Consider the following 7744-nt stretch of genomic DNA (forward strand, 5'->3'; position numbering starts at 1 on the left):
CATTCGTTCATTTCCAATCACTCTCAAGGTTTCTCTCTTATAGGAGAAACTGCAGGAATATTACATTGCCCACAGAGTGGTTTACTCTCACTCTGGGGCTGGGCCTTTCAGTGACCCGGAGAGAACTCTGGCAATTTGAGGGGACAGTTCAGGGAGGCAAGGAGGCTGGCTTCCGCTGCTGCAGACACTGGCCTGAGAGGAGAGTGCTGCTGAAGCCAGGCATAGCAGGTTCGGGTTGTGACAAGATACTTAACGGGGGATTGAAAACGTAAATTTGGAGGGAGAAGATGATATATTATTGACTCTGTGGGGCCCATAGAGATCGATTCTCTCTCCTCCTTTATAAAAGACGCATAAACTGAGGCACAGAGAGAGAAGTGATGACCCAAGATTTCACATTTGAAAATGTCTAAAACGGTAGTTAGACATCAGGGATGGCAGCCAGAAGAGGGAGCAGAGGCCTGGGCTGGCATGAAGAGGCCAGAAGGAGGCCAGTCCCCACCGTGGTCTCAAGAACCAGCTGGAGAGCTGGGACAGATTCAACAGCAGGTAATTATGTTAGTGTGCAGTAAACACTAAGTGTCAAGCTTAGGGTGAATGCCCTGCAGACTACAGGAGGAGGGAGCCTGCATGAGTCAGGACCACTTCTCCGGGGTAGAATCTGAGCTGGGCCTGTGGGGTGGGGAGGATTTCTGTAGGTGAGAAAAATGAGGAAGGCTTTGTAAGTGGGGGTAGTCTTAAAAGCAAAAGTGTGGAAAATAGGCTGCAAGTATGATTAGGGAGCAGTGAGTGATTAAACCCACTGAACTGGAAAAAGGGCTTGTAGAAAAACAGCCAAAATGTTGGCTTGGAATAGACTGGGGGTGCAGAGGGTCTTCTTGCCTAAGACTTCAAGGCTGTGGAGTTTGAATTGGAGCTTGTATTCTCATACAAGCCATTGGAGATTGTTGAGTAGGAGAGAGACATGATGCAAATAGGTATCAGGGGACGGGTTTCATGGACAGGTGGGTGGAGGTTGAAGGGATGGCCGAGGAAATACCAGGATATCAACAGCCCCGAAGAGATGTTAGCAGAGGTATTTGGAGCTATTTGGTGGTGAGCTATTGCTGCTCAAAATCCCTATTAGTCCTAGAATTGGAGGACCAGTGCGTTGGAGATGTTCAGGCTGGAGTGGAAATCATGGTGGTTTGGGGTAGAATCCAACTTAGAGACTCAGAGTAACTTCATTTGTTATACGTGGGGTCAAGTGGGAATGGTGCTTAAAAGCCTTTCTTTTCTTAGGAAATCTGGTTTTTAAAAGGGGTTAAACCAAATATAGTCAAAGACTGGTCCTTCGTATGCAGAGCTGGGCTGCCAGGGTTCTGTGTACGTCTCCCTCCCCTGCCTTGGCCCGAACCCCATCTTCATGCCTCTTCTTCCTAAGTGCCTGGCACCCTATGCTCCAAACTGTCCCTCCCTTCACTCCAGCTCCCGCTACCATCGTGATTCTCACTTTCTGTCTGCCGTAATCTGTGCTAGCAGTCCAAAGCCAACATCAAATAGATTGCAGACAGATCGAGTCAAACACATAGGTATTTAAACTTAATAGTTGTATGGCCTTGAACAAGTTAATCAACAGAACATCAATTTCCTTCTGTTAAATGGGGGTAATAAAGGTCTTGTGTTCTGAGGCTTAAATAACATAAATACGTAGCAAAAATTTTGGCACACAGTAAGGTCTCAAAGTTTGCTAATTTCATTATTAGCTTATGGCTAATGATGGTTTAACTTAGTAAAAACAAAAGTTGGTAGTGGGCTGCTGTTGTATCCTAAAAGAATGAATCTCTGAGAAGGAAATTTCCTGCACGGGCAGAAGCAGAAAATTATTTTGATGTGAGGAAGTTCAGATCAAACCGCACAGACAACTACATCGTGGTCCTGTAGTTGGAGTGGATAGGGATTTAAACTCACCTCTCAGCCACACCCCAGAGTTTGCAGCAGGTAGCACCCCACCTCACTGGGGTTTCTAGTACTCTTTCACAGTGCTTTCCTTGGCTGCCCTTAATTTAATTAGAAAGTCGGACTTTAGAACTCCCTAGTTGCCTGTTGCCATTGGCCGCATGAAGTTATGTGCCAGAAAGAATAACTGCCGTTTACTGAATGCTTCTTATTTTTTTAAGACTTCACGTACATTACTTCATAACCCTGATGTATGTGTCATTACACCCATTTTATAGGCGAAGAGCTTGAGGCTCAGGGAGGTTATGAAGGCCCAAAACCACAGAGCAACCAAATGGCAGAGTCAGGGTTTTGACTCAGGTCTTTGATTCCAAAGCCCGTGTGCTTGGTCATAAAGTTCTTTCCCTGGGACCTGTGTGGTTGTTGAAAAAAGAAAAACCAGTGCCTCTTTTATAATATTCCATTTTGCCCCCAGGTTTTTTGACAAGATAAAATTGGAGGAGGCAGTATATCAAACAGAATATATTCTGTGTGTGTGCCAAAATGACGAACATAGTAAGAGAACACAAAAGAACTTTGGAGGCAGAAAAGACCTTAGAGTTGAGCCTTATCATTTTACAGCGAGAGAGATCAAGAGGAGAGGAGGTGGGTTGTCTTCGCCCTCTCACCTGTAGGGCAAATGGAGCAGGGTACATTTCTGGCACCATAGGGGATGCTCATTGTCATATGGTACCCCCCAGTATTTATTAAGCACCACTTGCGTGCAAAGCATTGTGTTGGGCTCCATAAAGAAACACAAAAAGATTAGAAAACCATCCACTGCCTTGACAGCACTTAGAATCTGGTGGCAACTTTGCAGCCTAATTCTCTAAACTAAGCCTTTGGAGATCTGGAAAAATGGGACCATCAGGGTGACCTTCAGGGAGCTATCTTAGACAGAAAGAGCCACATCTCCATCTTCTCCGTGCCCGTTTCGTCAGTGTGGCATTAACTAGCCAGGTGTCTGGGAGACCTTTCCTGAGGCACTGTTGTGGCAGCTCCTCAGATTAAGGGATCAGGACTGAGGCCCTCCAGGCCCTACTGTTGCCAGGGCAACGCTGAGTGAGGCCAGGGCCTCTCCTCCAGCTTTCTGGAAAGCATTCAGGCTGCTGAAGCCTCTTGTTGCTTCCTAGTCATAGTGGGAAATTCTAGATTAAAATTTTTCAAAAATCAATTTTGCATTTACCACTTCTAGTTGGGTTCCTTGAAATTAGTATTCTTAGCTAAAACATCAAACCTTTTTTCCCTGTTTTCTACAAAGGATAGCTCCAGGCTAAAAGAATTTTTAAAAGAAAAGAAAGGAAGATGAAAGATGGAAAGGAAAAAAAAGGAAGGAAGGAAAACAAAAAAGAAAGAATGGAAGGAAGGAAGAGAGAGACAGAAAGAGAGAGAAACAAGGAAAGAAAAGAAAAACATTAAACCTAGTGCTATTGAGGGGACCTCACATGAAAACTGGGCCGAAATCAGACCTTGCTGTGAGTTTATTAAGGATAATAATACTAATTACTACAATTCATTGAGTCTTACCCCGTCCCAGCACTGTGCTAAGTAAATGCTTTCAATTCATTTTATCTTGCGACAACCTGTGATATCAGTATTTGTGTTCCCTTTAGCAGATGAAGTTCAGAGAAGTTAAGCAATCCGTCCAAGGTCACACAGCCAGAATGTAAACCTAAGTGTGTGCTGTTAACCGCTGTTATATACTGCCTCCCGATTTCAACGTGGATCCTTAATAAAAAAGGCAAAACAGTGCTATGTCTCTGATTTGCAGCTCTGGTCTGACTCTCCCATGGACAGTGCACGTAGGTGCAGACTTGGCTGACAGCAGGCAGTTGGCTGGCTGGCCAGCCTGTATGGGTAACATGGGGACAGGCGACAGGGTAGAATTGACGTTGCTGGGTGCATTGGTGGCTGGAGCACCAGTCTAGCCTTCATTTACTGTATGAGCACTTTTTGAGATAGAGCTATGTTAGATCAAGAGGCTCTCCTTCTGTGTTTATTTCTGATGTTGGGACCTAAGAAGCCATTTGTTTTATAGAGAAGTAGTTGGGTGAAGGAGATTATTATAAGGAAAATAACCCTGTTCCCTAATAAAGTCATATTTTATCACCCCTGATTCTGATCCTCCAGTTAATGCTCCCTCTTGGGTTCCCACCGTCCCCTCTACCGCTACCTCATGAATGAATCTCACTGCTTCTCTTTATAGAGAAATACTCTCTTTATATTCAAAATACTCTCAAAATAACACGAGTATTATAAGACAGGAGCATCAGTACTGTCTATTAGGGTAATGGAAAGTTGAATTTTTTTTTTTTTTTTTTTTAAAGATGACCGGTAAGGGGATCTTAACCCTTGACTTGGTGTTGTCAGCACCACGCTCAGCCAGTGAGTGAACCGGCCATCCGTATATGGGATCCGAACCCGGGGCCTTGGTGTTATCAGCACCGCACTCTCCCGAGTGAGCCACGGGCCGGCCCCGAAAGTTGAATTTTAATGTCCAAATGTACCAATGAAAATTTCTATCCCTGCTAGTAATTTTATTTAAAGAATAAATACTAGTCCAACAGACTGTTTCTTTTTAGAAGCAGTATAGGCTAATAAGTATAAAACATTTTTAAAAACTAAACTCAATCAGTTCTTTATTTACAGGATACACTAATACTAAAATTATGCCCTCAAAGGATTGAAATTGATTGGATTTAAGTTAACTCAATTAAGAAAAATAAACAGGTTATGAAACGTGATATTTGCCATTTTTCCACAGAAGATACGATCTGAGAACTACATGGTTCCATGATCAAATTTTCTGCAGGTAAATAACTTCTGCAAGTTTAAAAATCCTACACAAAATTTTTATGTATTTTCCGACTTGGAATAGTTATCACTGAAAATCTCATTAATTTTGTCCAAAAGTAAAGGCTCTAAGTTGGTTCCCATGGTTACCCCCTGAACAATTTAATAATAATGAATGCTAAATAAAATTATTATTACTTTCTCACTTTAGCCCAGTGGTTGCTTAGCGTATCTTAAATTAATCAATGCCTTACCAAGCCAAAGGTTTGTGATACATTTTGAAATAAGTTTGGGAAAGTTAAACCTCAGTCATGTCAGACTGCTGCTAAAAAAGCAAGTCAATATCCAGTCCAAATTAAGCCAATCTCTAGTACATTTAACTCAAACAGTAGACAAATAGAGAGAAATAGACACATTTTTCTTGCCCAAATCTGTGCCAGCTCTTCAGACTCTTGGAACAAGCATTAGCTGCATACAAACATGCTTGGGTGTTCATTTTACCAAAAAGATTAACTCACATAATATGTGATAATCACATAACAGAATTTCAGAATTTTATTCAAGACTCTTTGCCCTAAAATGAAAATAGCATTGTTGTGTTTGTTTTTGTTTCTCTTTTTCCTGACTGTAAAATGAATTTCTGAGTTCTGAATAATAAAAGCAATTTAGAATTGAATGAGTCCCTTATTTCTCCAAGAGAAGGTGTCCAGTCTCTTCCATAAATGTAAGGACAGAAATCCATTTTATTTACCACCCAGTATGATAACGTTTAACCATCTCCACACCTGTGAAAATTAAGTAGATTACTTGGAAGAGTTTATCCCTTCCCTGTGGAAACTAAATCTATAATATAATATATTTTAGAATCTTTTTCAGATACAGGACACCAAATCTTTACCAAATTTATGATGATTAGTCAAATTTTCTAGGTTTCATCTGTCAGTGCTTTCAAGCTTTTGCTTTTAGTCTCAAAATCCCTTGTTTAAATAAAACCATTTTCAGAAGCTAAATGTGTGAAATGACTGGATGCAGAGAGGCTAGGGTTGGAGCAAGAGGGAGCCGGGGGCCCCCTGCCTGGCCTTCCCCTGCCTGGTTCTACACTGAGGCATGTCCAAGAAGGAAGCTCACTTCAAAACCCCTGTCCTGGGCAAGTCACGGGGACTTTTTCTTGCTTCATCTTTTCCCAGTCATAAATCCAAACGGTATTTTTAATTTAGCCTGTGATACATCCCATGCTTACTTAATTCTTTGGTAGAGCACAGGGTTTCTTAAGATTACTTTCTGGGATACACATGCATTTCTTTTCTCTATACCCCGATGTTACTTGACAGCTGTCAGATGTTCTTACCAGGAAATGGTGAGTCCCTATAACCTCCTCTTTAAGATCCAGTGAGCTAACACCCACCAAGAATCCCTGGAAGTCCAGGGAAAAGAGCAGCACAGGTGTCCTGAAGAGCCCTTTCAGAAAGCTTCAAGGAGCCCCAAAGTTATTTTTGCAGCAAACGTTTCCACTGCCAAGGCAAGGGAAGATCCAGGTGCAACTTAACAGCTCCTGGGGAGCCTCAGCCACACAAGCATCACTGCAGGCAGCGTGGAGGGTCCCTGCCCCTCCTCGGCGTGTGCCTGGGCTTGGTGTGTCTCAGAGGGGACACTCAGCGACCACTGTGTGTTTGAGTTTCCCCAAGGGTATGGATGGCTTTTGTGCATTTCCCCTTTCTCCAGAGTCTGGCACCGGGTTCTGGCACATAGGAGGTACTCTGTGAATGTTAAATGAATGGATGAATAAACCACAGGGGATAAGAAGCAGGAAGAAACAGGTACGATCCCAACTCTGCCCAGCTGGGATGGAGATGATTTTCTTCACTAAAACTAATCCAAAACTTTTCAAAGATATCACTTAAAAAACTTTTTTTTTTTTTTTTTTTTTAAATCATTCCCTCTGATATTTCAGCCCAAATATTAGGTCGGGTCCTCAGGTCACACCCAATCCTCTTCCCACAGTTGCAAGGTGTGTGGCGTATGTATGACAGAAATCCTTCTCGGGCTGCCCCGCCCTTGGAAGGGAGTCGCCCCGCTACCCGATAAGGAATCCAAGGGCGGGCAGGCAGCAGCAGGGCCGAGCAGGGGACAGAGCCGCGGGCGTGTCCCGTGGCACCCAGGGAGCCTCCCACCCTTCCTGGCTTGGTGTCAATTGTCGTTTCAAGTCGCCTTGCGTGGCTGTGCCTTCCTGCTTGGTGGCACACACAGAGGCCTCGGGGATCCCGGGAGGGGTCTCTCCCAGTCCCAGGCTTAGGTCCCGGATTTACCTCGAGTCACCCGGATCACCCAAGGACAGACGTGTCCCGTCCTCGGTCTCCCTCGCTTGCCTCATACCTCCGTCACTTCCGCCCGAGAGGCTTGATTCCAGCCCCCCAAATCCCGAGCCCCCAATTCAGCACCTGTGCAACGGGGCATAACGGTACCTGTCTCACAGGGCGCCGCGAGCGTGGCTGCGAGGTGCTGGAGCGAGGGCCTAATAAACACAGTGGCATTTTTTAATTTTAAAAATGTCTATAGAGGGCCGGCCCGTGGCTGACTCGGGAGAGTGCGGTGCTGATAACACCAAGGCCACGGGTTCGGATCCCATATAGGGATGGCCGGTTGGCTCACTGGCTGAGCGTGGTGCTGACAACACCAAGTCAAGGGTTGAGAGCCCCTTACCGGTCATCTTTACATAGGGGGAAAAAATGTCTATAGAAGTTTCCATGTTTATAAATAGATATGCACATTTTATACATTTAAATTAACTTCAGTGCCTTGAATTTTAAACATTCCTCTACCCAAGCGTCGTCTCCTCAACCTGAGGACGCCCATGACGGCGCGGCTCAGTGGCCGCAGTGCCCGCAGTGCCCACAGCCTCGCTCCGGGGCCCGCGCCACGTCGGGCGGCGCTGGGCGGATGTGGCGCCCCCTGCCGGCCGGAGCCGGGGAGGCCC

The sequence above is a fragment of the Cynocephalus volans genome, chromosome 6 (assembly GCF_027409185.1).
Source record: "Cynocephalus volans isolate mCynVol1 chromosome 6, mCynVol1.pri, whole genome shotgun sequence".
Lineage (NCBI taxonomy): Eukaryota > Metazoa > Chordata > Mammalia > Dermoptera > Cynocephalidae > Cynocephalus > Cynocephalus volans.